The sequence below is a fragment of the Macaca mulatta genome, chromosome 9, assembly GCF_049350105.2.
Source record: "Macaca mulatta isolate MMU2019108-1 chromosome 9, T2T-MMU8v2.0, whole genome shotgun sequence".
In the NCBI taxonomy this organism is placed as follows: Eukaryota; Metazoa; Chordata; class Mammalia; order Primates; family Cercopithecidae; genus Macaca; species Macaca mulatta.
The window spans coordinates 56,994,618-57,004,638 of record NC_133414.1 but is presented as its reverse complement, the minus strand read 5'-3'; positions in this window follow the sequence as shown (position 1 = coordinate 57,004,638).

Below are 10,021 nucleotides of genomic sequence, written 5' to 3'. Positions count from 1 at the left end.
TCATAAATAGCTGTTATTATTTTGAGGTACGTTCCATCAATACCGAATTTATTGAGCGTTTTTAGCATGAAGGGCTGTTGAATTTTGTCAAAAGCCTTTTCTGCATCTATTGAGATAATCATGTGGTTCTTGTCTTTGGTTCTGTTTATATGCTGGATTATGTTTATTGATTTGCGAATGTTGAACCAGCCTTGCATCCCAGGGATGAAGCCCACTTGATCATGGTGGATAAGCTTTTTGATGTGTTGCTGAATCCGGTTTGCCAGTATTTTATTGAGGATTTTTGCATCGATGTTCATCAGGGATATTGGTCTAAAATTCTCTTTTTTAGTTGTGTCTCTGCCAGGCTTTGGTATCAGGATGATGTTGGCCTCATAAAATGAGTTAGGGAGGATTCCCTCTTTTTCTATTGATTGGAATAGTTTCAGAAGGAATGGTACCAACTCCTCTTTGTACCTCTGGTAGAATTCAGCTGTGAATCCATCTGGTCCTGGACTTTTTTTGGTTGGTAGGCTATTAATTGTTGCCTCAATTTCAGAGCCTGCTATTGGTCTATTCAGGGATTCAACTTCTTCCTGGTTTAGTCTTGGAAGAGTGTAAGTGTCCAGGAAATTATCCATTTCTTCTAGATTTTCCAGTTTATTTGCGTAGAGGTGTTTATAGTATTCTCTGATGGTAGTTTGTATTTCTGTGGGGTCGGTGGTGATATCCCCTTGATCATTTTTAATTGCGTCAATTTGATTCTTCTCTCTTTTCTTCTTTATTAGTCTGGCTAGTGGTCTGTCAATTTTGTTGATCTTTTCAAAAAACCAACTCCTGGATTCATTGATTTTTTGGAGGGTTTTTTGTGTTTCTATCTCCTTCAGTTCTGCTCTGATCTTAGTTATTTCTTGCCTTCTGCTAGCTTTCGAATGTGTTTGCTCTTGCTTCTCTAGTTCTTTTAATTGCGATGTTAGAGTGTCAATTTTACATCTTTCCTGCTTTCTCTTGTGGGCATTTAGTGCTATAAATTTCCCTCTACACACTGCTTTAAATGTGTCCCAGAGATTCTGGTATGTTGTATCTTTGTTCTCATTGGTTTCAAAGAACATCTTTATTTCTGCCTTCATTTCGTTATGTACCCAGTAGTCATTCAGGAGCAGGTTGTTCAGTTTCCATGTAGTTGAGCGGTTTTGATTGAGTTTCTTAGTCCTGAGTTCTAGTTTGATTGCACTGTGGTCTGAGAGACAGTTTGTTATAATTTCTGTTCTTGTACATTTGCTGAGGAGTGCTTTACTTCCAATTACGTGGTCAATTTTGGAGTAAGTATGATGTGGTGCTGAGAAGAATGTATATTCTGTTGATTTGGGGTGAAGAGTTCTATAGATGTCTATTAGGTCTGCTTGCTGCAGAGATGAGTTCAATTCCTGGATATCCTTGTTAACTTTCTGTCTCGTTGATCTGTCTAATGTTGACAGTGGAGTGTTGAAGTCTCCCATTATTATTGTATGGGAGTCTAAGTCTCTTTGTAAGTCTCTAAGGACTTGCTTTATGAATCTGGGTGCTCCTGTATTGGGTGCATATATATTTAGGATAGTTAGCTCTTCCTGTTGAATTGATCCCTTTACCATTATGTAATGGCCTTCTTTGTCTCTTTTGATCTTTGATGGTTTAAAGTCTGTTTTATCAGAGACTAGTATTGCAACCCCTGCTTTTTTTTGTTCTCCATTTGCTTGGTAAATCTTCCTCCATCCCTTTATTTTGAGCCTATGTATGTCTCTGCGTGTGAGATGGGTCTCCTGAATACAGCAGACTGATGGGTCTTGACTCTTTATCCAGTTTGCCAGTCTGTGTCTTTTAATTGGAGCATTTAGTCCATTTACATTTAAGGTTAAGATTGTTATGTGTGAACTTGATCCTGCCATTATGATATTAACTGGTTATTTTGCTCATTAGTTGATGCAGTTTCTTCCTAGCCTCAATGGTCTTTACATTTTGGCATGTTTTTGCAATGGCTGGTACCGGTTGTTCCTTTCCATGTTTAGTGCTTCCTTCAGGGTCTCTTGTAAGGCAGGCCTAGTGGTGACAAAATCTCTAAGCATTTGCTTATCTGTAAAGGATTTTATTTCTCCTTCACTTATGAAACTTAGTTTGGCTGGATATGAAATTCTGGGTTTAAAATTCTTTTCTTTAAGAATGTTGAATATTGGCCCCCACTCTCTTCTGGCTTGTAGAGTTTCTGCTGAGAGATCTGCTGTTAGTCTGATGGGCTTCCCTTTGTGGGTAACCCGACCTTTCTCTCTGGCTGCCCTTAAGATTTTTTCCTTCATTTCAACTTTGGTGAATCTGGCAATTATGTGTCTTGGAGTTGCTCTTCTCGAGGAGTATCTTTGTGGCGTTCTCTGTATTTCCTGGATTTGAATGTTGGCCTGCCCTACTAGGTTGGGGAAGTTCTCCTGGATGATATCCTGGAGAGTGTTTTCCAACTTGGTTCCATTTTCCCCCTCACTTTCAGGCACCCCAATCAGACGTAGATTTGGTCTTTTTACATAATCCCATACTTCTTGCAGGCTTTGTTCGTTTCTTTTTCTTCTTTTTTCTTTTGGTTTCTCTTCTCGCTTCATTTCATTCATTTGATCCTCAATCGCTGATACTCTTTCTTCCAGTTGATCGAGTCGGTTACTGAAGCTTGTGCATTTGTCACGTATTTCTCGTGTCATGGTTTTCATCTCTTTCATTTCGTTTAGGACCTTCTCTGCATTAATTACTCTAGCCATCAATTCTTCCACTTTTTTTTCAAGATTTTTAGTTTCTTTGCGCTGGGTACGTAATTCCTCCTTTAGCTCTGAGAAATTTGATGGGCTGAAGCCTTCTTCTCTCATCTCGTCAAAGTCATTCTCCGTCCAGCTTTGATCCATTGCTGGCGATGAGCTGCGCTCCTTTGCCGGGGGAGATGCGCTCTTATTTTTTGAATTTCCAGCTTTTCTGCCCTGCTTTTTCCCCATCTTTGTGGTTTTATCTGCCTCTGGTCTTTGATGATGGTGATGTACTGATGGGGTTTTGGTGTAGGTGTCCTTCCTGTTTGATAGTTTTCCTTCTAACAGTCAGGACCCTCAGCTGTAGGTCTGTTGGAGATTGCTTGAGGTCCACTCCAGACCCTGTTTGCCTGGGTATCAGCAGCAGAGGCTGCAGAAGATAGAATATTTCTGAACAGCGAGTGTACCTGTCTGATTCTTGCTTTGGAAGCTTCCTCTCAGGGGTGTACTCCTCCCTGTGAGGTGTGGGGTGTCAGACTGCCCCTAGTGGGGGATGTCTCCCAGTTAGGCTACTCAGGGGTCAGGGACCCGCTTGAGCAGGGAGTCTGTCCCTTCTCAGATCTCAACCTCCGTGTTGGGAGATCCACTGCTCTCTTCAAAGCTGTCAGACAGAGTCGTTTGCGTCTGTGCAGAGGTGTCTGTGTGTCTTAGTTTACTGTGCCCTGTCCCCAGAGGTGGAGTCTACAGAGACAGGCAGGTTTCCTTGAGCTGCTGTGAGCTCCACCCAGTTCGAGCTTCCCAGCAGCTTTGTTTACCTACTTAAGCCTCAGCAATGGCGGGCGCCCCTCCCCCAGCCTCGCTGCTGCCTTGCCGGTAGATCACAGACTGCTGCGCTAGCAACGAGGGAGGCTCCGTGGGTGTGGGACCCTCCCGGCCAGGTGTGGGATATGATCTCCTGGTGTGCCTGTTTCCTAAAGCGCAGTATTGGGGTGGGAGTTACCCGATTTTCCAGGTGTTGTGTGTCTCAGTTCCCCTGGCTAGGAAAAGGGACTCCCTTCCCCCTTGCGCTTCCCAGGTGAGGCAATGCCTCGCCCTGCTTCAGCTCTCGCTGGTCGGGCTGCAGCAGCTGACCAGCTCCGATCGTCCGGCACTCCCCAGTGAGATGAACCCAGTACCTCAGTTGAAAATGCAGAAATCACCGGTCTTCTGTGTCGCTGGCGCTGGGAGTTGGAGACTGGAGCTGCTCCTATTCCAGTTTGCTCATTCTTAAAATGAGAATGGCATCACTAATTTTAAAGGTTTGTTGATGGAATTAAATAAGGGAATTTATGCAAAGTATTGTGCTTAAGTTGGCATTGAACTTAAAATAACTTATTATTTCAAAATAATTGTTTTAAATGTTTGATGGTTTCCTTTGATTCAGACATTTGTAATTGATCTTCTTCATACATTTACTAGTACCAACAAGTGCTATGACAGTTGCTTGGAACTTAATTTTTACCAGGTCTCTTTTCATACACAGTATCTTATTTATGCTACAACAACCAACCACAAAGGATAGACCTTATCAGTCCCAAAACACAAAAGAGGGAACAGAGACTCAGAGATTAGGCAACTTGTCCAAGGTTGCAGACTTGGTGTGCCTGAGACAGGCTCTCTGTTTGCCCACTCTTCCTCTTCCTGGGCACATATTCTCCAGCTGTCCTTGCAGATAATTTGGGGCTATATAACTGGACTCTGGACATTGAGATGTGGGTAGAAGTGATGTGCACTACCTCCCAGGCTGGCTGTAAAACCCACTGCATAATCCTACAACCTACCTTTTTCCTTTCTGTGCCATTTCTGGAGGCCATGAGTTGAAGATGACAGCACCATTAGAAGGAATGTTCCTCATCTCTGAGCCATCTTTTGAAGATAAGCTGCTTAGGAGAGCTGCCTGACCCAAATCTAGCTGTAACATAAACAAAACACAAGTGTTTATATGTATTTGTTTGGATTTCAAGGCTGGGCCTCCCAACTCTGTCATCTCCTCCACAGGTTCCCTCCCAGTGGACAAGTTCACTGGCTCCTCCAGGGAAATACTCTCTCTTCCACTCATTTGCTCATGCCTCCCACTTTGTGTGGTCTGCTCTTTCTTGACAGAGAAGACCCAACCAGTCGAATGTCTGCTTGCCAAAGCCCTGCTTATCTTTGAGTAGGGTCTTATCTATGCTCATATGTTTTCATATTTTTCAAGTATTAATACACATTGCCATTTAATTTTAACACCCACATGACAAATATTTATAATAGAAGTATCCATGCTGAGAGGGAAAATTAAAATATAAGAAAATGAAAATAGTATCTTTTCCGTTTCAGTTATACCCTTTCTCAATAACTCCAATGAGCCATGCTCCTGACATTCATGCCCTTATGAAGTTCTCATCCACATTGTCCCCTCATTGGACGTGAGAATGCTTTGACCAACATAATACAACAGAAGTGAGGTTGTGCCAATTCTAGGGATGGCAATTATTTGTCTGATAGCTTCTGCTTCCTCGCCCTTGGAACACTCCTTTTGGGGACTCAGCCACCAGGCTCTGAGGCAGCCCAGGCAGCCACAAGGAGAACAGAGGGCCCCAGCAGAGAGTTCTTGATGAGCTCAGATGACTTCCGCTATCCTAGGCCCCAGCTACTTGGAACAAAAGAGCCACCAGATCCACCCACAGAATGGCAAGAGATCATCAAATGGTATTTTAAGCTACTAAGTTGATTTGCTACCTAGCAATAGATAATGGAAACACTCTACTACAAGGTGCTCCTGTCAAGCTCCAGTGCTTACAGCTGGCACTAATGTCTTTTTCTGTGCCGTTGCACATGACTGTAATCACTGGTGCATTTATCATTGCTGCCATGTTATAGTTATTTCTTATTTACCTTACCTCTGTCACAAAACATGAACTGCCAAAAGCAGGACTTCTAGGTAGCAGATGCATTATAAATATGTGTAAGAATTCAGGCTTCCAAGCCAGGTTGCCTGGGTCGAATTTGGGTTTTACTGTTTACTAGCTATACAGTCTTGTCATTTAACTTCTCTATATTTCTGTTTCCTGATCTGTAAAATGGGTCATTTCAAGAATGAAACGAGTTACTATTTGTAAATCACTTAGATCAGTGACTAATACATAAGAAACACTCAGTAAATATGAGTGTTTTCATTTCCCTATCATTCAGCTCAGTGTCTAAGACAGTATAAGGACCCAGTGGGTTCTGAATGCAGAAATAGATGATGGCTGTGAAGGTGGGTGCAGTGGACTCAGGATGCCTTTGGCGCTCCTCCTATTGTGAGGGGCTCTTTGTTACCTCCACTGAATCCAGGCTGGCATGTGACCGCTATGTTGAATGGGGGATGGTATAAGTGACACAGTTACCAGTTCTGGGAGACCGAAGCCACTGCATTACATGTCCAACTACACTGTTGGAGAGGGAGGCAAACCCGGGCAGATCCACCCTTTCATCTGCCTCCTCCAAGGTACCAGGTATGTGAGGAAAGGCATCTGGAACGCCTGAGACTATCCAGCCACCAGCTGAAGACCAAGTGAACCTAGTCTACATGGTGTAAAGTAGACTTGCCATCTAAGCTCTGAGCAAATTCCTGACATGCAACATCGCAAGATGTAATAAAGTGGTTGTTATCTCAAGTGGAAGTTTGTTACAGAACAGCAGCTCTCTCGGACCCATTGCTTCCTTCCTCAGTGCCCCCAGGAGCCTGCTGTGGGGATCCACAGCGCCTGGACCAGTGCAGAGGAGGTGTGGCTGTGCTTGTGTCTTCCTCTAGAGGGCGCCACCTGGGACTGATGATGATTATGTCCATCATCTGCAGCTCAGGGCCTGCTGATGAGAAGTCATACCTCAAATGGCACTGGAGCCTAAGAGCCGTCCATCTATAAGCTGCTACAGAAAAAAAAAAAAAAAAAAAAAAGACCCTATGCAAACAAACCTAGAGGGCACTCTGCCCACAGCCATGATGCCCTATAGGACCTTCTGCCAGTGGTCCTCAGGGCAGCCTGTGTTTGCTGTCCGGCCTGCCCTCTCTGGCTTCCTCAGAGCTGGTCACCCCAGGAACCATGTTGCCTATGCTGTGGACTTTGAAGGAGTGGCTGCCAGAGGCCACCTGCATTCTCACTCAGTCATTCCGCTGCCTGAAGGACTCACTTGGTCACTCCGCTGCCTTGGGAAGGGAGTGTGAAGGGGATGGGGACACGGGGTAACAGGGGAACAGGGAGCCCAGAGCACTTAAGAACAGATGGGGACAGGGCAGACAAAATCAATCACGGTACCCAGTGAGCTGCCGCTGATGGCTGATTCTCCAGCTTCACTTAAACAGACTTTCAAATCTTACTTTATGGGATTCTGTGGTCTGCAATACTCCATAAATCTCCAGGAACCTTTCAGAGCCCTGCTCTGTGTTTTATTCACACGTCCTGACAGTTCCTGCTCAAGTGAGGAGCTGGGTTCAGATGGTGGCCTCAGCCTGGCTGGTCCCCTGTGAGTTGAGACATAAATCCATCAGTAGCCGGGCAGGACTGTGTCCCTTCCCCGAGCTCTGAGATTTGTGCACAGGATTAAGGCCTAATATGATCAAAAGTCTGGGAATGTTTAACGACACCAACACTTTCCAAAAGCATGAGATTTCCCCCTTGCATCTTTAAGATAAACATTGGTTGCAATGATAATGGTAAAGAAATGGACATTTTCTTGGCTCTCGTTCAAAGTCTGGTATTCATAGGAGCAGGCCTAGGACAAAAGGTCTAGCTGGAGACGTTGTTAGACGAAGCAAGTTCTTGGAGTTGGCATCAAGCTGAGGCCCAGGGTGCAGGTAGGGTAGGTAGAGACGGCTTTGGGAGAGGTGAACATAGACTGAGCCCCTACCATGTGCTGCCACCCTCCTGGGGGACACGTGCCTACCCACGGGCTCATTGTACCCTGCCAGCTGCATCCTTCCGAAATCTCTGAGCCAGAGAACGTCTGTTTTCTGTCATGTGCACATGGTCAAAAGGTGAGCAGTTGCCCCCACCCCCATCTGTGTGTGCTGGATTTCGGAAGACAGGCTCTGTGGATCAGAGAAAGCTGCAAACAGACAGGCTGGAGGTGTTAGGTGCCTTCAGACCCCCAGACATCTGTGTGGAAGCTTTCCTGTGACTCATGGGACTTTTATTTCCTTCTTACTTCTCCTGATGACCCAGAAAGACTACAGTGAGTCCCTGGTGAGCTTTAAATAAAACCTGCGCTGACCCCTCACCTTCTTTTTGTGTTTCCTCCCAACCTCCGCCCTGGGCTGGAAATCCTAAACACGGCAATACAAGGGCTCATCTGCTCCAATGTGGAATGACCGATGCTTCTTTTCATGTGATCTTTAAATAACATGGAATGTGTTTAGAGATTCAGACTTTATTTTTAGTGAAACGAGTCTGTTTCTAAAGGTAGCATGTCAGATGCTGTAGCAGTTCATCTGAAGATGTGTTGAAACTTCAAATCACTTGAATAGGCAACTTGATATTCTAAGTGCAGATTGGCCCTGCTCTCGTCCCTCACATACTCACACATACTATCTATTTCCTTATTTCCTAGAAGCCAGGTTCTTCCAGCGAAGCCACATCGTGACTTCACCCATGAAGACATCAAATTCATGGCTGCCCTCACCTTGGTCCTGTCAATGTCTGGTCTTTCCTCTCAGTTACAGCTCGAGGCTGGGGTTCCAGTTCCCAACTGTGTGGCCTGGAGCATCTTGTATAACTTCTCTGTTCCTCAGTTTCCCCATTTGTAAAATGAGTCCAATAACACCTGTCTTCAAGATTCACTGAGATGGTGAAATGAGAACATGCTCTATACAGGGCCAATAGCACTTGCCACAGGGGATGCATGTGAGTGATGCCAGCTATTACTGACCAAGGTGGAATATGCCAGATACACACGTCATCCTCTGGAGTCATAGTCCTAGACCCAGATGATCATCCAGTGTTACCTCCATCCCGCAGGAACATGGTTTCCCAAACTGGGTTCCATGGAATACCACTGAGCCCGGACATGCTCCCCCTTCATCATGCTATGTGACCAGTGGACACGCATGCCTGAGCAGGTGTTGTGTCATCAGTGTGCAAAGGCAGTGCATTTCATCCCCTTCCTGAGAAAGTCTACAGTAAACATCACTGCTGAACTGGTTTAAACTAATATTTCTAAACTTTAATGTCCTATAGAACATGTTCTGTGAAACAACTAGTATGATCATAGAGAACATTAGTTGTATTAAAAGCAGAGATTGAGAAACATCACTTCATGGCCTTTGCTTCATGTGCCTAGGCAGCTTACCCTCCAATACTTGCAGTGCCGGGGACCCACCCCTTTCTAAGCTGACGATGCCACCCACAGGCAGTGATGTCCTTGGAATGCTCTTCGTGTTCAGTAGCCTCTCTGTGGCCTCCACTCAGTGATCCTAATTCCACACAATCAGTTGTCTCTCTCTACCACATTCATGTAGCTACCAGGATCCCACATTCCCTAGCCAAGTTAAAACAAAATTATATAAGTAAACTCCCACCACTACTTTCATGGATCTCTAGTTTTGGGGGTTGGTTTGTTGGTTGGTTGGTTCCATTTGTCAGTTTGTCACTCAGAACTCATTTGATATGATTTTGGGTCCCTTGACCCATCCCAGCCACTCTCTTAGATAACATTCCAGTGGATCTGTATCTTCCTCGAGTTCATGATTTGAACTATTGCCTCCTCTGTCCTGAATTCCATCACTTTGTTAATGCAATTTTGAGGTGATGGGTGCAGTTGTAACAGCAGTGTCACAGCTGTTATATATCAAACTGAGCTCTCTACAACCATCTAATACTCCAAGTCATAGGGACTGACCAAGCCGAATTTCCCCCGTTCTATTCTTCCATGAATGAGCACAGTGAAAATCCATGGCCTTAGGGAAAAATCACTGTTAAGTTCCACCTTGCTCTCCTAGGTCGGGTGTAACTGACTAGTCAAAAAAGGAAAAAAAAGGTACAGAAAAGAATTTCATAAATATGCTCTCACTTGTGTAAAAAAATTAATTTTTAAATTAAATAAATTATATGGATTTATATAGTTGTATTTGCATATGCATAAAAATAGAAGGATACACAAGAAACTGATAGTAGTTTTCTCTTATCAATGAGGGATATGTTTCAAGAGCAAATCCTGTATATAATTATGTTTTCTTTCTATATCTATACAGAGCTAAGGTAAAATTTCATTTATCTTAGAATGAAATT